Source organism: Tachyglossus aculeatus, chromosome 18 (genome assembly GCF_015852505.1).
Source record: "Tachyglossus aculeatus isolate mTacAcu1 chromosome 18, mTacAcu1.pri, whole genome shotgun sequence".
Classification (NCBI taxonomy): domain Eukaryota; kingdom Metazoa; phylum Chordata; class Mammalia; order Monotremata; family Tachyglossidae; genus Tachyglossus; species Tachyglossus aculeatus.
Window position 1 is genome coordinate 27,663,920 of NC_052083.1, and position 21,786 is coordinate 27,685,705.

The following is a 21,786-nucleotide window of genomic DNA, read 5'->3' on the forward strand; positions in this document are numbered from 1 at the left end:
TCCCACAGCCTAAGTCGGAGAGAGAACGGGAATTGAAACCCCATTTTACAGATGAGGAAACTGAGGCAGAGAGAAGTTAAGTGACTTGTCCAAGGTCCCACAGCAGAAAAGTGGTGAAGCTGGGATTAGAACCCAGGTCTGTTGACTCCCAGGCCTCTGCTTTTTCTACCAGGACGTGCTGCTTCCTCAGCTAAGGAAGATGAGATGGTCCAGACACAACAGAGTCGGTAGACACGTTCACTGCCCACAACAAATTTCTAGCATCGGTTTGGTTTTTAGAATTGACTGCTGAATATAAGCCATTGAAGTTTCACTCCCAAAGTGGTTGCTGAGAGAAAGGAAAGTTGAGAGGGTGGGAAAGGATAGTGAAAACTAAGCCGTCCATAAAGAGCCTGTAATGAATAATAAGCCCCATGGATCAAATGGTCCACAACAATCAACCTCATTGTGGCCTAAGGATTTTTATTTTCTCCCCCCTGAGAAATTAATGAAGCTTTCTTTTCAAACTTTGCTCCCTGCATCTCTCATTACCAGCCAGAGCTTGGTTCCTTTCTCTGATGTTTGGTCTCTCAGGGGAACAGATTGGAGTGTTTCAGGATGTTTCCATCTCAATCTCATGGTCAGGCAGACAGCGGCAACAGTTTTTCAATAGGAACAGAATATCCCTCGCCCCCTCCCTCCTCGGTCAGACATCCATCCTAATGATTAGAGATCAACCATATTTTGCCAGATTAATAATAGTAATAATAATAATAATGATAGTATTTGTTAAGCACTTACTATGTGCCAGGCACTGTACTAAGCGCTGGGGTGGATACAAGCAAATCAGGTTGGACACAGTCCCTGTCCCAGGAGCTCACAGTTTCAATCCTCATTTTACAGATGAGGTAACTGAAGCATAGAGAAGTGAAGTGACTTGTCCAGGGTCACACAGCAGACAAGTGGCTGAGCCAGGATTAGAACCCATGGCCTTCTGATTACCAGGCCTGTGCTCTATCCACTAGGCCATGCTGCTTCTCCTGTAAACCCCCAAACAATCCCAAGTTATATTTCTGGAGGCCTGTCCAATTTGGGATGGAAATGGTTCTTCAAAGGCAACTGGCTTCTAGACTGTGAGCCCGTTGGTGGGTAGGGATTGTCCGTCTCTGTTGCTGAATTGTACTTTCCAAGCACTTAGTACAGTGCTCTGCACACAGTATGCACTCAATAAATACAATTGAATGAATGGCCTTATGGACTCACAGCTCAGACTCTGGCAAAACAATCCTGTCTGGACTACTGTATCAGCCTCCTCTCCGATCTCCCATCCTCTTGTCTCTTCCCACTTCAATCCATACTTCACGTCGCTGCCCGGATTGTCTTTGTCCAGAAACACTCTGGGCATGTTACTCCCCTCCTCAAAAATCTCCAGTGGCTACCAATCAATCTGCGCATCAGGCAGAAACTCCTCACCCTCGGCTTCAAGGCTCTCCATCACCTTGCACCCTCCTACCTCACCTCCCTTCTCTCCTTCTACAGCCCAGCCCACACCCTCCACTCCTCTGCTGCTAATCTCCTCACCGTGCCTTGTTCTCGCCTGTCCCGCTGTCGAACCCTGGCCCACATCCTCCCCCTGGCCTGGAATACCCTCCCTCCCAACATCCACCAAGCTATCTCTCTTCCTCCCTTCAAGGCCCTACTGAGAGCTCACCTCCTCCAGGAGGCCTTCCCAGACTGAGCCCTGGAGAGGAGGGCGGAGCCCCCTCCTTCCTCTCCCCCTTGTCCCCTTCTCCATCCCCCACGTCTTGCCTCCTTCCCTTCCCCATAGCACCTGTATATATGTATATATGATTGTACATATTTATTACTCTATTTTACTTTCACATATCTATTCTATTTATTTTATTTTGTTAATATGTTTGGTTTTGTTCTCTGTCTCCCCCTCCTAGACTGTGAGCCCACTGTTGGGTAGGGACCATCTCTATATATTGCCAATTTGTACTTCCTAAGCGCTTAGTACAGTGCTCTGCACACAGTAAGTGCTCAATAAATATGATTGATTGATTGAATCCACACGTTATGCATTCTGCAATACGTATTTGGCTCGTGCTTGCTCTATTCTGTTTCGTGTTTCATATTAACGTAGAATGATAGTCTCAGGATACAAAGACCAAACTACTTTTCTGCCCTTTTGAAGAGCTTCAAGCATCTGGTGTTGTTTATGTGTTTGTACCTCTGAATAAAACCATGTGTAGATTTCGCTTCAGTTTAAAAACCACAGGCAAAAGACAGAAACGGAGTGCTCTCTTGAATGCTAATCTGTTATCAAGTTTAGCCGGTGAACTGATGATAAAGTTTGGGAAAACGAACTCTCTCAGACTCAGAAGATTGCCACAGTTCATCCTTTTGGAAAAAAAAAAAAGAAATCCCATCTTCTCATTTTTTCAAGCCCTAAAATTTCTCACTAATTATGGACTAACAGAAAATTACATCATGGCTTTTTAGCCCTTATCATCCCAAATCAATGCCCCATTTATTCCTCTTTGTCAATCATATTGTTTGAGTGCTTATTGTGTGCAGGGCCCTGTACTAAGTGCTTGGGAGAGTGCAATATAACAAATGCGGTCCCTGCCCACAGCCAGCTTACAGTCTAGAGGGGAACTCTTTGTAGAGGCACACAAGTGTCAAGAATATATTGAGGGGCTTTGTGTCTTTCTCTGCACCTATCTCCCACAGGACGTGGCTAAAATACACGTGTCCCAGTGCCACTATGCCATGCTCTCAGATCCACCACTTTCAGAATCAATAAATCAATTTCCTGAGCGTTTATTCATTCAATCGTATTTAGTGAGCGTTTACTGTGTGCAGAGCACCGTACTAAGTCCTTGACAGAGTACAATATAACAATAAACAGACACATTTATTGCCCACAATGAGCTTACAGTCTAGTAGAGGACTGGACACTGTACTAAGCGCTTAGGAGAGTACAATACCTGTCTACATGTTTTGTTTTGTTGTCTGTCTCTCCCCTTCTAGACGGTGAGGCCATTCTTGGGTAGGGACCATCTCTATATGTTGCCGACTTGTACTTCCCAAGCACTTAGTACAGTGTTCTGCACACAGTAAGCACTCAATAAATACGACTGAATGAATGAATACAACAGCTCCAGATACTCTCACTGGCCCTTGGTAAATGGTGGTAATTTTTAAATTCCGACAGCTTTCTAGCCCATTTGGTTTGGGTTATTATCCATCCCCGTTCTCCGCTGGCACAGGTGGTCCCTTTCCAGGGATGGCTGTTATTTACATCACCTTGCCCATATAAGTAGCAATATTGCTTCCTGATTTCATCTTGAATAGCGGGTAGGGAGCTGGGGTGTGACCAAAGTCGAACTTGCACCTTAAGTGAAGCTCTTCTAACCAGCCTTCCCCCAGCATGGATTGCTACTAAATGCCATGCTCATCGTGGACAGGGAATGTGTCAGTGGGTTGTAATAATAACAATAATAATAATAATGGTACTTGTTAAGCGCTTACTATGTGCAAAGCACTGTTCTAAGCACTGGGGGGGATATAAGGTGATCAGGTTGTGCCACGTGGGGCTCACAGTCTTAATCCCACTTTACAGATGAGGTAACTGAGGCCCAGAGAAGTTAAGTGGCTTGCCCAAGGTCCCACAGCTGATAAGTGGTGGAGCTGGGATTCAAACCCATGACCTCTGACTCCAAAGCCCGTGCTCTTTCCACTGAGCCAGATGCTTAGTACAGTGTTCTGCACACAGTAAGCACTCAATAAATACGATTGATTGACCCTCTTTATCCAAGAGCTGGAGGGGATGGCGGGGGGTGGGGGGCGGCGGTTATAGGAGTAAGGGCATGGCCAAGTGGAAAGAGTCTGGGCCTAGGAGTAAGAAGACCTGGGTTTTAATCCCACCTCTGTCACTTGCCTGCTGGGTGACCTTGGACAAGTCACTTCACTTCTCTGGGCCTCAGTTTCCTCCTCTATCAAATGGGGATTCAATCTCCATTCTCCCTTCCCTTTAGACTGTGAGCCCTATGAGGGACAGGGACCCATCCCATATGTATCTACCCCAGTGCTTAGAACAGTGCTTGACATAATTAGTGCTCATCAAATACCATGAAAAAGGGGCATTTTTCCTCCTTGTTCTCAAGTGGGCACTTTGATGATAATAATAGTAATAATAATAATGATAATGACATTTGTTAAGTGCTTACTTTTTGCCAGGTGCTCTACTAAGCGCTGAGGTAGATACAAGCGGATTGGGTTGGACACAGTCCCTGTCCCATATGGGGCTCACAGTCAATTCCCATTTTACCGATAATAATGATGGCATTTATTAAGCACTTAGTATGTGCAAAGCACTGTTCTAAGCGCTGGGGTGGTTACAAGGTGATCAGGTTGTCCCACGGTGGGCTCACAGTCTTCATCCCCATTTTACAGATGAGGTAACTGAGGCACAGAGAAGTTAAGTGACTTGCCCAAAGTCAGCTGACAATTGGAGCTGGGATTTGAACCCATGACCTCTGACTCCAAAGCCCATGCTCTTTCCACTGAGCACGCTAGATGAGGCAACTGAGGCACAGAGATCACTCTCAAGCATAAAAGGAGAAGAAAGGTAAATGCTAGATATACCATATAGTAGAGATATTCCTCACCTTCCCTTCCCTACTACAAAAGCCCTATACACATACAGCAAATACCAGGAAAAAAAAATGGAAAAAAATCCCAGGAAAACAAAAGTAGCATAATGTATCAAGTCCAAGACTGAACTCCTTGTCTTCCCTCCCAAACCCTGCCCTCTCCCTGACTTTCCCATCTCTGTTGACGGCACTACCATCCTTCCCGTCACACAAGCCCACAACCTTGGTGTCATCCTCGACTCTGCTGTCTCATTCACCCCTCACATCCAAGCCGTCACCAAAACCTGCCGGTCTCAGCTCCGCAACATTGCCAAGATCCGCCCTTTCCTCTCCATCCAAACCGCTACCCGGCTCGTTCAAGCTCTCATCCTATCAATCAATCAATCAATCAATCGTATTTATTGAGCGCTTACTGTGTGCAGAGCACTGTACTAAGCGCTTGGGAAGTACAAGTTGGCAACATATAGAGACAGTCCCTGCCCAACAGTGGGCTCACAGTCTAAAAGGGGGAGACAGAGAACAAAACCAAACATACTAACAAAATAAAATAAATAGAATAGATATGTACAAGTAAAATAAATAAATAAATAAATAAATAGAGTAATAAATATGTACAAACATATATACAGGTGCTGTGGGGAAAGGAAGGAGGTAAGATGGGAGGATGGAGGGGGGACGAGGGGGAGAGGAAGGAAGGGGCTCAGTCTGGGAAGGCCTCCTGGAGGAGGTGAGCTCTCAGTAGGGCCTTGAAGGGAGGAAGAGAGCTAGCTTGGCGGATGGGCAGAGGGAGGGCATTCCAGGCCCGGGGGATGACGTGGGCCAGGGGTCGATGGCGGGACAGGCGAGAACAAGGCACGGTGAGGAGATTAGCGGCAGAGGAGCGGAGGGTGCAGGGTGGGCTGTAGAAGGAGAGAAGGGAGGTGAGGTAGGAGGGGGTGAGGTGATGGAGAGCCTTGAAGCCGAGGGTGAGGAGTTTCTGCCTGATGCGCAGATTGGTAGCCACTGGAGATTTTTGAGGAGGGGAGTAACATGCCCAGAGCGTTTCTGGACAAAGACAATCCGGGCAGCAGCATGAAGTATGGACTGAAGTGGGGAGAGACACGAGGATGGGAGATCAGAGAGAAGGCCGATGCAGTAGTCCAGACGGGACAGGACGGACTATCCCGTCTGGACTACTGTATCAGCCTTCTCTCTGATCTCCCATCCTCATGTCTCTCCCCACTTCAATCCATACTTCATGCTGCTGCCCGGATTGTCTTTGTCCAGAAACGCTCTGGGCATGTTACTCCCCTCCTCAAAAATCTCCAATGGCTACCAATCAATCTGCGCATCAGGCAGAAACTCCTCACCCTCGGCTTCAAGGCTCTCCATCACCTTGCCCCCTCCTACCTAACCTCCCTTCTCTCCTTCTACAGCCCACCCCGCACCCTCCACTCCTCTGCTACTAATCTCCTCACCGTGCCTCATTCTCGCCTGTCCCGCCATCGACCCCCGGCCCACGTCATCCCCCGGGCCTGGAATGCCCTCCCTCTGCCCATCCGCCAAGCTAGCTCTCTTCCTCCCTTCAAGGCCCTACTGAGAACTCATCTCCTCCAGGAGGCCTTCCCAGACTGAGCCCCTTCCTTTCTCTCCCCCTCTCCATCCCCCTCATCTTACCTCCTTCCCTTCCCCACAGCACCTGTATATATGTTTGTACATATTTATTACTCAATTTATTTATTTTACTTGTTCATATCTATTCTATTTATTTTATTTTGTTAGTATGTTTGGTTTGTTCTCTGTCTCCCCCTTTTAGACTGTGAGCCCACTGTTGGGTAGGGACTGTCTCTATATGTTGCCAACTTGTACTTCCCAAGTGCTTAGTACAGTGCTCTGTACACAGTAAGCGCTCAATAAATACGATTGATGATGATGATGGTATCAAACAGAAGAAAGACACCCCAGAAAATGTACTTAAAAACATAGCCTTCTGTCTGTTCAATCACCATATGTAGCCCGACTCAACCTTAGCTAGACTTCACCAGGGTAAACAGTTTACTATGCATTGTTTCATTTCCCAGTAGGATGCATGAGAAAAATTCAGCCACACAGTTATAAAATACTTACAATCTAAGTCTCTCAGCCCCAACACCGGCAAACCTTCCAAAAACACAGTCCAATATTTTTTTCCTTTTTTTTCAGAGGGAGGGAAGCCTACGAGGGGCTCTGTTTTTCCATTGACTCATTCAGAACAGTCACCTCTCCTTTCTTGGCAATTCTCTGGACGTCCAACCCCCAGGCAGGTACTAGACATCCCATCAGGGGCCTCAAATCCAAAGGCACAATCACACGTTCAATGGGCCAAACCCACCAAAAGCCACTAAATCGAACGGGCGGATAGCAGAACGTCGGAAACGGAGTATTTGCTGTAGCCTAACTGCCGAGGCTCAGAGCAACGGGAGCAGCTGTAGTGTCTCGCTAAATCCAGGGGGAAGAGTTCTGAGGTGAGATAAAGATCTGATGTCAGGCCTCTGAAGGGCAACCAATCTAAGAGCAAAAGGGACAGGGGAGGGATGGGCAGCAGACACAATAAAGATACAAACTCAAAACACTTCAGTGACAAGAGGCCCTCCAAGAGACCGTCCCCGATTAAGACCTTATTTCTCCTCCTCCTTCACCCTTCTGCATCGTCCTTGCACTTGGATTTGACCCCTTCATTCACCCCAGCTTTTTAATGTCCATCTCCCTGTCCAGACTGTAAGGTCATTGTGGGCTGGGAACGTATCAATCAACTCGGCTATTCCATTCTCTCCCTAGAGCTTAGTACAGTTCTCCGCACGCAGCACATGCTCAATACATACCATCTCAACACCGACCGCTTTCCCATGTCCCTATTCTAGCCTGGAACTCCTTCCCCCTCCAGATACGCCAGACCCTGACTCTCTCCACCTTCAAAGCCTTATTCAGGTCCCATCTCCTCCCAGAGGCCTTCCATGACTAAGCCCTCTTTCCCCCGCCTCCCTCTCCCTTCTGCATCATCTACACACTTGGATCTGTGACCTTGGGGCATTTTATATGCACCTCATCCTCAACCCCACAGCACTTACATACATATCTATAAACGATATGTTATAATTTATTTATTTATATTAGCATCCTCCTCCCCGCTTCTAGGCTGTAAGTTTGTTGTGGTGGGTAGGGAAGGTGTCTACCAACTCTGCTGTACTGTACTCTCCCAAGAGCTTAGTATAGTGCTCTGTACCCGGTAAACACTCGATAGATACCATTGAGGATAACCTCATGGACTGTGGAGGAAATTGCTGCTTCTATGTTCCTGTGAATGCCCAACCTGAAACTTCAAAGTCAGGATGCAAAAGTAGTTGGGCTACCTATTGGATCCGTTTCCAGAAAAGGCTGATAGTTGTCTTTCCCCTTTAAATCAGCTAGGTGATCTAGTCAGTCAATTGTATTTATTAACACTTAAACTGTGCGCAGAGCACTGTACTAAGCACTTGGGAAAGTACAATATAACAGACACATTTCCTGACCACGATGAGCTTACAGTCTAGACAGGGAGGCAGACAATAATAGAAGTACATAAATGACAGATATGGACATAAATGCTGTGGGGCTGGGAGGGGGGATGAACAAAGGGAGCAAATCATGGAGACGCAGAAGGGAGAGGGAGAAGAGGAAAGGGGAACTCAATCAGGAAAGGCCTTTTGGAGGAGATGTGCCTTCAAATAGACTTGAAGGAGGGCAAGTCATTGTCTGTCGGGTATGAGGAAGAAGGGTGTTCCAGGCCAGAGGCAGGATGTGGGCGAGAGTTTGGCGGCGAGATAGACGAGATCGAGGTACAGTGAGAAGGTTGGCACTAGACGGACGAAGTGTGTGGGCTGGGTCTGAAACTGCCTCTGGCTGCTCTAACCATGTCTCAAAGTGAAATCCATTGTTCCTCGCCAAAACTAGTACTTTAGCAAATTGACGCTGTATTTAAGATTTAAAAACGCAACGTGAATAAGTCGGCAACTGACATATCGCTCTTGGCTACTCTGATCTACATGGTAATTTTATGCAAGTCATGACAGACCCCGAACAAAAGAACGAAGGGAAGTGAAAAGCTCAGAAAAGTGATACAACAGATTTTTGTGGCAGGGAGCAGATCTAGGCCCAACTGCCAAGCCTTCAATTACAGAGCTGCGGGGAGATAATTTTAATTCGGTACAGCCGATTAGAAGTCTGAGAGAAACGGAGACAGTGAGGGGTACTGTCTCCCATAGTGGCAAGCCATAAATGATATCACTAAATTGCTTGTGCCTTATTTGGGATAACAGTTTCATGCTAAAAAGCTGCTGGGATGACACCAATTGAGAACATTTTGGTTTCCTCTCTGGCATTTTTACACCAGTTAATTTAACAGACCACAAATCTAATGACAAGAAGGAGATGTCCTTTTCATAACAACATGCTTCTTGGGAGCCAAAGAACACAGGCTGTCAAACTCTGCACAAAGTGCTCAATAAATATGATTGGTTAATTGAGTACACACTGTAGCTGGATATCAGTATTTCCTTTTTACAGTGAGAATAAATGAAATTCAGGGCAACAATGGAAGGCTCTAGAAACTGCCCTGCAAATCAGGAGTGAAGAAAAGAAAAAAGGTCTATTGCTTCAATCATCCACCCTGTACTAACTTATTAGGACTCCCCCCCATCTTTTTGAAACTTCTGCTTATTATTAATGGAGCTTATTGTGTGCTCACTATGTGTAGGGTACCATACTAAGTGCTAGAAATGAAATTCCTAGACTTCTAAAAGGGGTTCTACAATTCCTCATGAGAAAACAATTCCCTTCACCCTGAGGTGAAACCTTTTAGGAAAATGAGTCTCTTTTCAAAGAGTAGGAAAAAAAAATCATACAAATTGGCTAGGCAGCTCTCCTTAGTGCCAGCTAGGGAGAGTGAATGCTAATGGTACCTTATAATAGTCATGTTTACAAGGGCTAGGCATCTTATTGAAAGAATCTTTCTAGCGGGAAATTCCTTTTTTTAATCTCTAATCCGTGCCATGGACAAGCTAATGTTTACAAAAATTGCCACCCAACATCCTGAGTTACCAATCAATGGTGCTAACTGAGCACATACCGTGCGCAGAGTGTGCATGATTAAAGAATAGAGAAGCAATGTGGCCTAGTGGCTACAGCACAGGTTTGGGAGTCAGAAGGGCCCGGGTTCTAATCCTGGCTCTGCCACATGTCTACCGTGTGATCTTGGGCAAGTCATTTCCCTTCTCTGGGCCCCAGTAACCTCATCTGTAAAATAGGGATAAAGACTCTGAGCCATATGCAGGACAGGAACTGTGTCCAACCTAACTTGTATCTACCCCAGCACTTAGTACAATGCCTGGCACATCGTAAGCGCTTAACAAATGCAATCAGAAAAAAAAAATCCAATGTTTTCCAGTATAGAACGCCATGATGATTACAATTAAAAAATGCATTAGAATTTCAATACTTCTGGTGCTTGTTGGCTAGGGAGGAAGATAGGGCTTTGGGCTGCTAAAAATATTTTCATTCTGAAAATTTAGTTTTATTTTTCACTTTTGCCCCGATCACTGTCTTCTTTTCTGGGATCACCAAAAAACTGGAAAGAGAAAGCTCATCTTCACTTGATTCAAAATTTCTGAGGGCTGAAATGATCCCTCTCCAAACTTAGTTCCATTAGACTGTAAACTCCTCGGGGGCTATTGCACTTGACTGGGCAATTAGCACAGTGTTCCACTCAGGTGTGCAACAATTATTCGATGATATTTACTGAGCACTTTCAGAGTGTGCAGAGCACTGTACTAAGCCTTTGGGATACGTTCCCTGCCCACAAGGAGCTTACAGTACAGAAGGGGAGATAGAAATTAAAATAAATTAATTCCAGGTAAGTGGCATTCTGCAGAGGGGAAGGAAAAAAAGGTCTTCGAAAACCTGGGCCTTGACCTCAGAAATATGCAGTGGAAAGCTGCTTTTGGGTATCTGCATTTCATGTTTCAGATTCAACTGGAAAAGAGAGAAAGCAAGAAGCTTCAGTCTTGGCATTTAAAGCATAAATAATCGAACCCTCTATCGAGCAAGAAAACCAGAGCAAGAGTCAGATGTGCAGGGAAACCATAATGCACCATGTGCAATGACTTGTTAGAAGCATGCATAAGGAATATTAAACAGCTGAGGTTTTTCCAATGCTGCTGCCTGGAATTCATACACAATATTGGCTGTTATTTTCCATGAATGCAAATGTGTCTCCCTCTATATATGTAGGATGAAGTCCCCTAAGGCCCCAAAATAGAGCTCAGTTTAATGATCAGGCAAGCATTCACAAATAAAGACCTTATTGTCATGGAGATGTTAATAATTAAAATTATTCACAAGGATGTTCCAAAAGCATGCCAATTAGAAACAGAGGTCATTTCACCAACAAAACTGTCATGGTATATAAGCTGGTGACTGAAAAAAGCACTCAGAAGACTCATGTAGTTTAGGATGAATATCAGTGGTACATGTTCAGGCTCTAAGTATTGTCCCCTAGATCACAATGAGGAATGCCACATCAAAAGCCGAGACCTAGAACCCTCACTGAGAATGGGAAACTCAGCTTCAAAATGAAGGGAGAACCTGAATTACATTTAGAAATCGAGAGGAACCAGAGAATGCATTGAGGGAGGGAACTGTAAGATCAGGAGATGGTTTTCAATGGCCTCTTACTAGAGAATGTGACTGAATTTAAGTGACAGACTAGGAGACCTGAACAAGGTTCTGAGAGTACAAGAGGGAGAAACAAATCGACAAAAAGAGTGGTATTTTCTAGAAGAGGGAGAGAAGAATAGAAAAGAATAAAGCTAAAGCAACACAGATGGAAATCATGCTGTTGATGAAGGTGGGGGAAAGAGAGTAAACTCTAAATCCATCCAAGTGACTCGATTCTACTGAATATCAGGACAGGGTGGTCTCGGTCAGCACGAGCCCAATTTCAATTCCTAGCTTTGTCCATGAGCAGTGGTAGTTTTCTTAAGACAAGATAAATAGTGATAATTAAAACTAAGCACTAAGAGCAGAGAACGGCAAAGAACTTGGGAGTTTTTAAACCAAGAACTGGAAGGTGAACCTTAGCAGAGTCATTACTGTAGTTCAACTAGAGTACAGTCATTTAAATTTAAATGAATAGAAGCAGTGTGGCCTAGTGGCTAGGGCTCAGCCCTGGGAGTCAGTAGGACCTGGGTTCTCATCCCAGCTCTGCCACCTGTCACCTGTGTGACCTTGGGCAAGTCACTTCAATTCCCTGGGCCTCAGTTACTCCATCTACCAAATGGGGATAAAGACTATGAGCCCTATGTGGGGCAGGGACTGCGTCCAACCTGATTACCTTGTATATATCCCAGCGCTTAGTACAGTGCCTGACACATAATAAGTGCTTAACAAATAGCATTTTAAAAAAAATATGAATCCTTTCCAAGCTGGGCTAGGGCATTTATTCTTGGAAATTGTTTAATATTCCATCGTATATCTACCGTTGCTGTGGAAACCCCTGTACCAATAAATGTAGATTATCTGTTCAAAGCTGAGTAGAGAGCATATGCATGTGTGTGTGTGTGTGTGTGTGTGTGTGTTTGTGTGAGTGTGTGTGAGTTGTGAATGTGTCAGTTTCAAAAGGACTTGCTATCACCTAGTGGGGGCTGGACACTCTGCTACACTTCAGCAGCCTTTTCTTGAGGTGCAACACCACACACCTAAACCCCAAATATTGCCAACAATAAGCATTATAATCGTGGTATTTGTTAAGCGCTAGGACTCAAGCACTGTCCTAAGTGCTGGGATAGATACAAGTTCATCAGATCAGATACAGGGCCTGTTCCATTTATTCATTTAATCGTATTTATTGAGCGCTTACTGTCTGCAAAGCACTGTACTACATGGGGCTCATGGTCTAATAATCATAATGATGGTACTTGTTAAGCACCTGCTATATGCCAAGCACTATTCTAAACACTGGAGTAGATTCAAGTAAATCAGGTTGGACACAGTTTCTGTCCCACATGGGGTGCACAATCAATCCCTATTTGACAGATGAGGTAACTGAGGCCCAGAGAATGGAAATGACTTGCTGAGATCCCACAGGGTTAGAACCCAGGTCGTTCTGACTCCCAGGCCCGGGCTCTAGCCACTAAGCCATACTGCTTCTCTAAGTAGGAGGGAGTAGGATTTAATCCCCATTTCACAGTTGAGGAAACTGAGGTACAGAGAAGTTAAGTGGCTTGCCCAGGGTCACAGAGCAGGCAAGTGGCAGAGCTGGAATTAGAACCCAGGTCACAGCCTCATCAATAGATTGATATCTATTTACTGGCATTTATTGAGGGTCCATGCTCTTTCCACTGGGCCACACTGCTCCTCAACAGTTTGCTCAATGACTTTTGATAGGAAACAATCTTCCAGCTATAGCCATGACTTCTTTAGTTGCATCTATTCACCTCATTTCCTTGGGCAAGATTTTCTAGACACAGTTAAATTTCAAGTGAAATGGCTTTATGCCCTATGATTAGAATAGATTTCTACTGTACTTAACAATCTTCAGACAGTCACCCCTTAAATGCTCATCATGATTATTCTGAATTCCTGATCTCGAAGGCCGGTTAGCAATACTACGCTCACCCAGTTAGGGCTCTCTTTTGGTTCCAGGAATGCAGATTATAAGAGCCTTAAAGGAAGCAGAGTTTCCCAAAGGTAATATAAAATGCCTTAATACATTACATTAATACATTACTAAGATCTCAAAAGTTGACCAAAAGATGATAAACACACTGAAAATGGTAACCAAAACATCATGCATTTACATAATAAAAAGGCCTATTAACATGTACCTTTCATAAAACGGTTTAGGACTGGGCTTACTGTCTACCTCCCAAAGTAGACTACTTGGTGATACCCTGGCCTACAATGATGCCATGAACTCTGCTAAATATACCTTCCATTATCTATGTTAAACTCGAAAAGGATTATCACCAAGCAATCCTGTTTGTTGAGTACTTGCTGTGTGCAGAACACTGTACCTTACCCTTGGGAGACTAAATGTAACAGAGTTGGTTGACATGATCATAATCATTCTAAATCAGACCCAATACTCCAGAGGGAGGCAAAGCGCTTAAGCCGATACAAACATTTCAGCCAAGTGATGTAAATACTGACAGCATTAAATTCATTAGCGAGAGACTGCATTAACATACAATCAATAGAATTTGTTGCTAGGATGACTGTCTACTCTGTGAAGAGCATTGTAAAAACGTTGGGAAGGGAATGACAATTAGCAGAAAGGATCCTGGCTCTCAAGAAATTTAGCTTGTAATAAGAGATTCCCATACAAAACTCAAAAATCACAACACAAAGAGAATTCATCTTTTTGACCACTTTGGGGTAATGTTATATAACTTACCGACCCTGCTCTTTCACTAGAGTAAATGTGAAGAATCATTGGCAACAACTGAAGTCTAATATCACTTCTGGAGCCTACGTGGGAGCTTAATAATGTTGTTTGTTATGGAATTCCACACCATAGTCTCATCAATAAATACCAATCTATCAATGGCATTTACTGAGCACTTACTGTGTGCACAGCATTCATTCAATCGTATTTATTAAGCACTTACTGTGTGCAGAACACTATACTAAGCACTTGGGAAAGTACACTATGACAATAAACGGTAACATTCCCTGCCAACAACGAGCTCACAGTCTGCATTAGGTGCTTGGGAGAGTACAACAGAGTTGGTAGACACATTCCTTGCCCACAATGAGTTTACAGGCTAGAGGGGGAGACAGACATTAACCTAAATTACGAGTATGTAAATTCGTTCTGCAGGGCTGATAAACCCTTTGCATCACAGTTGTTGGGTAAAATGTGCTAAAGATTAATTCACACAGAATTTGGCTTTTTCTCGGACTTCTCCCCAGCTCTGTAAACAGAAGACGATAACAAATTGCTCCCTGGGATTGTCAAATGAGAAGAGCCATGGACATATTTGAGGCAGAGAGTTTACAGTAAGCTGAAGAGAATTTTGGGTATTTCCAGTCACAATTCTCCAAACCTCTATGGTTTCTAGGTTTTCCTATAAAAATCTCACACCAGCTGCATTTCACTATCCTCCTGAGACTCAAATATCCTGGGGCTTCCTTGTTTCAACAAACTTTCATCAGCCAGAAGTAGTCTTCTTCTCTATGTTATTTCTATTTTGAATATTTTTCTTCCTTTAGATATCTGAGTTAATGAAACCTCACTGAGCTTGTGTTGAAATTTCATTGCTTTTTATGATTTTCAAATTATGGATTACAGTCAAAGTTAGGAAGATAATTGTTCACTACAATTTTTCCTTTTGTTTTAAATTCACCTCCTTCATTCATTCATTCAATCATATTTATTGAGCGCTTACTGTGTGCAGAGCACTGTACTAAGCGCTTGGGAAATACAAGTTGGCAACATATAGAGATGGTCCCTACCCAACAGCAGGCTCACTCCTTCAAACTCTAATAGGGATCCTCAGTTCAAACAACCTACCCAAAACAGGACTCCCTATTTGCCCATCACTATAGACAACATCACAATCCTCCCTGTCTCATAAGCCTGAAACCTTGGCCTGATCCTGGCCTGAGTAGATTAGCATGGCCCCTGCGCAAGGATGACACACAAATTCGTGAAGCGTTCCATATTTTTCGGTCGTTCATTCTCAGTCTCTTTTGCAGGCTCCTCCTCCCCCTCCCATCCCCTTACTGTGGGGGTTCCCCAAGGTTCAGTGCTTGGTCCCCTTCTGTTCTCGATCTACACGCACTCCCTTGGTGACCTCATTCGCTCCCACAGCTTCAACTATCATCTCTACGCTGATGACACCCAGATCTACATCTCTGCCCCTGCTCTCTCCCCCTCTCTCCAGGCTTGCATCTCCTCCGGCCTTCAGGACATCTACATTTGGATGTCTGCCCGCCACCTAAAACTCAACACGTCCAAGACTGACCTCCTTGTCTTCCCTCCCAAACCCTGCCCTCTCCCTGACTTTCCCATCTCTGTTGACGGCACTACCATCCTTCCCGTCTCACAAGCCCGCAACCTTGGTGTCATCCTCGACTCCGCTTTCTCATTCACCCCTCACATCCAAGCTGTCACCAAAACCTGCCGGTCTCAGCTCTGCAGCATTGCCAAGATCTGCCCTTTCCTCTCCATCCATACCGCTACCCTGCTCGTTCAAGCTCTCATCTTATCCCATCTGGACTACTGCATCAGCCTTCTCTCTGATCTCCCATCCTCATGTCTCTCTCATCATCATCATCATCAATTGTATTTATTGAGCGCTTACTGTGTGCAGAGCATTGTACTAAGCGCTTGGGAAGTACAAGTTGGTAACACTTCAATCCATACTTCATGCTGCTGACGGGACTGTCTTTGTCCAGAAACGCTCTGGGCATGTTACTCCCCTCCTCAAAAATCTCCAATGGCTATCAATCAATCTGCGCATCAGGCAGAAACTCCTCACCCTGGGCTTCAAGGCTGTCCATCACCTCGCCCCCTCCTACCTCACCTCCCTTCTCTCCTTCTACAGCCCACCCCGCACCCTCCGCTCCTCTGCCACTAATCTCCTCACCGTACCTCGTTCTCACCTGTCCCGCTATCGACTCCCGGCCCACGTCATCCCCCGGACCTGGAATGCCCTCCCTCTGCCCATCCGCCAAGCTAGCTCTCTTCCTCCCTTCAAGGCCCTGCTGAGAGCTCACCTCCTCCAGGAGGCCTTCCCAGACTGAGCCCCTTCCTTCCTTCCTCTCCCCCTCGTCCCCCTCTCCATCCCCCCATCTTACCTCCTTCCCTTCCCCACAGCACCTGTATATATGTATATGTTTGTACATATTTATTTATTTATTTTATTTTGTTAGTATGTTTGGTTTTGTTCTCTGTCTCCCCCTTTTAGACTGTGAGCCCACTGTTGGGTAGGGACTGTCTCTATATGTTGCCAACTTGTACTTCCCAAGCGCTTAGTACAGTGCTCTGCACACAGTAAGCGCTCAATAAATACGATTGATTGATTGATTCTCAACTCATCTCTCTCATTCGACCTGCATATTTAATGTCACCAAATCCTGTCGGTTCTACCTTCATGACATTACTGAACTTCCTCCCTTTCCTCTCCATTCGAATTGCTACCACGCTGATGCAAGCCCTTATCAAATCCTGCTTTAAATGACTGCATCAGACTTTGCACTGACCTTATTGCCTCTTTTTTCTTTAATAGCATTTGTTAAGTGCTTACTATGAGTCAGGCACTGTACTAAACACCGGGAAGGTTGCAGGCTAATCAGGTTGGACACAGTCCATGTCCCACATGGGCTCACCGTCTTAATACCCATTTTACCCAATGGTGGAACTGAGGTCCAGAGAAGTAAAGTGACTTATCCAAGGTCAAACAGCAGACAAGTGGCAGAGCTGGGATTAAAACCCAGGTCTTTCTGACTCCCAGGCCACACTGCGTCATGCGTGTGGGAAGTACAGAATACAGAGGTGACATGTTCCTTGCCCTCAAGAAGCTGACACTCTAATAGAGCTCTGTACACTCCTTAGAGCTGAGGTCAGGAGTTTTTGTTTGATGTGGAGAAGATTGGTTACTAATGAAGGCATCTGATCAAAGGAATGTGCAGTCTTGGTGGAGTGAAGTGGGTGACAACCATATGATAGTGGATAAAATGGGAGTTGAAAGAGAGAAAGCAGAGGAGTTTGGACAGGAATGGAAGCAGAGAAGTGGGGAAACTACTTGACAGTGTAGTCAATCAATCAATTAATGGTATTTATTGAGTGTTTCCTGTGTGCGGAGCACTCTACTAAATGCTTAGGATAGTCCAATACGGCGGACTTGGTAGACACTTCCCCTGCCCACAGTGAGTTTATGGTCTAGAGGAGTGTAGTGGAATCCAGAAAACGTTTTTGTAGCATGAAAAGCCTTAAGCCCCTTTAAAGGAGATGGAAAGGAGCCATCAGAGAGGGAGTGATTGAAGAGGGCAGTTAGGAAGGGAAGAATATGGATTTTAAAGGGAGAGACTGGATGAGGTCAAAGGCATAGGGAGAGAGGGTAGATAACAAAAGGCTCTCGAGAGAGAGGGGTTGGTGGGGCAGGAGGGGGCTGGGGGGCAAGCAGGGAACCTTGGAAGCTATCACTTATGATGGTTTCAATTTGCTTAACCCACTTAGGTCCCGCTAAGTGGCCTAGTGGAAAGAGCACAGGTCTGGGAGTCAGAGGACCTGGGTCCCATCCTGGCTCTGCTCCTTCTCTGCTGGGTGACCTTTGGCAAATGGCTTAACTTCTTGGTAGCTCAGTTTTCTCATCTGTAAAATGGGGATTCGATAGCTGTTCTGCCTCCCCTCTGGACTGTGAACCCCATGTAATGATAATTATGGTATTTGTTAAGTACTAACTATATGCCAAGCACTGTTCTAGGCACTGGGATAATTAGGTTGATCAAGATAATCAGGTTGGCTACAGTACCTGTCCTACATAGGGCTCACAGTCTTCATCCTGATTTTACAGATGAGGGAATTAAGGCACAGAGAATTGAAATGACTTGCCCAAAGTCACACAACAGACAAGTGGTGGAGTTGGCCTTAGAACCCATGACCTTCTGATTCCCAGGCCCATGCTCTATCCACTAGGCCATGCTGCTTCTCATGGGGGACAAGGACTGTGTTCAACTTGATTATCCCCCAACTCTTAATACAGTGCTTGGAATACACAAGTACCATAATTATTATTATCTAATGTAATCAAATCCCTCCTGGAGAGAAAATGAATTGATGCTGCCTTTGCAAAACTATATTGAGATAATAAAAGCAATTTCCCAGACCTCATCCCTGCTAACTGCCTGGATCCATCTCCCAAATGACTCCCAAAGCAATAGAAAAAAAAGTAAATTTAAAGCACCTAGCTGATTCTTATAAGACGATGCATTTTTGACATAGAAATAGCCTAACATCTGTGTTGGGACCTACATGGTTTCATCTGAAGAATTATTAGCTTGAACAAACATCTGTCACACCTCATCACAGATTTTGACTTTTAAACGTCTTGCCTTGAAGGGAAAAAAAAATCAGACAAGCCTTAGGATGAACGATAATTAGACTGTCGAGTGTGAACAAGTAATTAGAGGTGACTGGACCGATGGACGGTGGAATCTTTAACAAGCCATCTCATCTCCCCGATTTGAAGAAAGCCATCACTTCCAGCCTCCTAATCACTCAGTGAAAACCAGAGATGAGACATTCTTCAATTTTCTTGGCTGGCTAACTCACAACCCAAACCACGGATGCGCCTCTATCCACTCCCAGACATTCCTGCCACTCTGGCTTTGCGGGCAGGGAGGTGGTTGGGTAGAGTCCCCCAGCTTTCTCTGCCCACTTATCCCTCAAGAACCACCCCCGACCATGGGTGGAAGTGCCAGCTCTACCAATTCCAATAAGCCATTCACCCGCTCCCAAAATATCTTTCTACAGATCATCATCATCAATCGTATTTGAGCACTTAATGTGTGCAGAGCACTGTACTAAGCGCTTGGGAAGTACAGATAAAAAGAGCAGGACTCTTCTGGGTAACTCCAAGCTTTGTTTTCAGGTTTCAATCCTTGTGCCCAGATTTCCAGAATGAGTCAAGTCCATCCAGTTCTGTAAGAACACATGTTTTCATTACATTCACCCACCTCTCTTCCTCCCTCCCTGATTGCCAACGTCAACTCTTTCTTTGCTTTCCAATGGCTTCAAACTGCTTTCAGTTTGGGATTGAAACTACCCATCTACTTCTCACTCATTCCTTGGTTCACTTGTATTAATGAGTGCTTACTGTGTGCAAAGCACTGTACTACGGACACATTCCCTGCCCACAATGAGCTTAGAATCTAGAGGGAGAGACAGATATTAATGTAAATTACAGATATGTATATCAGAAAGGATGTCCTTACCATTGGCTTTAAGGAATTTAATCAGCTTTCCCCCTTCTTCCCTATTTTGCTGATTTCCTACCACAAGCCAGCCTGCAGACTTCATTCCTCCGACACCAACCTACTCAGCGGATCTCAATCTCGTCTATCTCACTGCCGACTCCTTGCCCACTTTCCAGAACTTCCTCCCGCTTCATAGACAACAGATAATCTCTGTCTCAACCTTCAAAGCCTTTTTAAAATCACATCCACTGCTTTCAAACAAGCGCATGTCTCCCCATCCTTAAAAACCCTCCTTTGACCCCAAAGCTCCCTCCAGTTATCGCCCCATCTTCCTCCCACCATTCCTCTCCAAACTCCTTGAGTGAGTTGTCTACACCCGCTGTCTCAAGTTCCTCTCCTCCAGTTCTCTCTGACCCCCTCCAATCTGGCTTCTGTCCCCTTTACTCTAAAGAAATTGCCCTCTCCAGGCTCACCAATGATCTCCTTCTTGCCAAATCCAACGGCCTCTACTCCGTCCTAACCCTCCACCTTCCGCTGCCACTGGCACTGTGGACCACCCTCTTCTTCTAGAAACCTTGGCTTTGCTGACATTGTCCTCTCCTGGTTCTCCTCCCATCTCTCTGGCTGCTTATTTTCAGCCTCTTTCATAGGCTCCTCCTCTGCCTTCCACCCCCTAACTGTGAGAGACCCTCAAGGCTCAGTTCTGGGTCCCCTTCAATTCTCCATTTACATGCACACCCTTGGAGAACCCAAAATTTCAACTACCACCTTGATGCACATGGTTGACAAATCTACTTCTCCAGGCCTGATCTTTCTCCGTCACTGCAGTCTCATATTTCTTCTGCCTTCAGGACACCTCTTTTTAAATGTCCCACCAACAGCCCAAACTTAAGGTGTCCAAAAGAAAACTCCTCATCTTCCCACCCAAACCTTGTCCTCCCTCAGACTATCCAATCACTGTAAACACCACCACCACCCTCCCTGTCTCACAAGCCTGAAACCTGGGGCATTATCCTTGGTTCATCTCTCATTCAACCCATTATTCAACCTGTTACCAAAATCTGTCAGTTCTACTTTCATGACATCTGAAATATCTGCCCTTTCCTCTCCATCTAAACTGTGACCATGCTGATCCAAGTACTGACCAATCAATCATATTTATTGATTCATTCAATCATATTTATTGAATGCTTACTGTGTGTAGAGCACCGTACTATTTATTGAGCACTTGCTGCGTGCAGAGCAGTGAACAAAGCCCTTGGGAGAGTACAAAATAAAGCACTTATATCCCACCTTGACTACTGCAACAGCCTCCTTGCTGACCTTCCTGCCTCCTATTTCTCCTCACTCTAAGTCCTTACTTCACTCTGCTGCCCAGATGATTTTTCTAAAAATCATATAGTCCAAGTTTCCCCACACAACAAAAACCTCCATTGGCTGCCCATCTACCTCTGCAGGAGGAGCTCCTTACCATCAGCTTTCCCTCTCTTTCCTGTTTTGCTAATTTCCTACTACAAACCAGTCCGCACACTTTGCTTCTCTAACGCCAACCTACTCAGGGTACCTCAGTCTCATCTATCTCACTCCCCGACCTCTATCCCACATCCTGCCTCTGACTTAGAACTTCTTCCCCCTTCGTATGTGACTATCACTCTCTCCACCTTCAGAGTCTTTTTAAAGTCACATCTCCTTCAAGAAGTCTTCCCCAACTAAACCCTCAACCCCTCTCCCTTCTGCATCACTTATGCAACTGGCACATTATTTATATGAATCTGTCTCCCCCTCAAGACGCAAGCTTGTGTCCGAAGCGCTGGGGTAGATACAAGGTATTTGGGTTGGACGCAATCCCTGTCCTTGATGGGGTTCACAATCTATTTAGAAGAGACGAGGATTTAATCCCCATTTTAGAGATGAGGAAACTAAGAAGTTAAGTGACTTGCCCAAGGTCACATGCAGCTGGCAATGTCTTTACTAACTTGAGAAACAGTGTGGCCTCGTGGAGAGAACATGGTCCTGGGAGTCAGAGGGACCTGGGTTCTAATCCCCACTCCATCACTTGTGTGCTGTGGGACCTTGGGCAAATCACTTCACTTCTCTGGGCCTCAGTTACCTCATCTGTAAAATGGGGATTAAGAACGTGAGCCCCATGTGGGACAGGGACTGTGTCCAACTT

At 45.2% G+C, this 21,786-nt stretch overlaps 1 protein-coding gene and 1 pseudogene across 2 annotated transcripts in view; one reads left to right on the forward strand and one right to left on the reverse strand.

Annotated features, from left to right (window-relative positions):
- SRPX (sushi repeat containing protein X-linked) overlaps positions 1–21,786 on the reverse strand; it is a 55,508-nt gene that overhangs the window by 26,677 nt on the left and 7,045 nt on the right. The gene's annotated exons all lie outside the window — the stretch shown is intronic.
- Positions 15,295–15,360, forward strand: LOC119940498 (annotated as a pseudogene).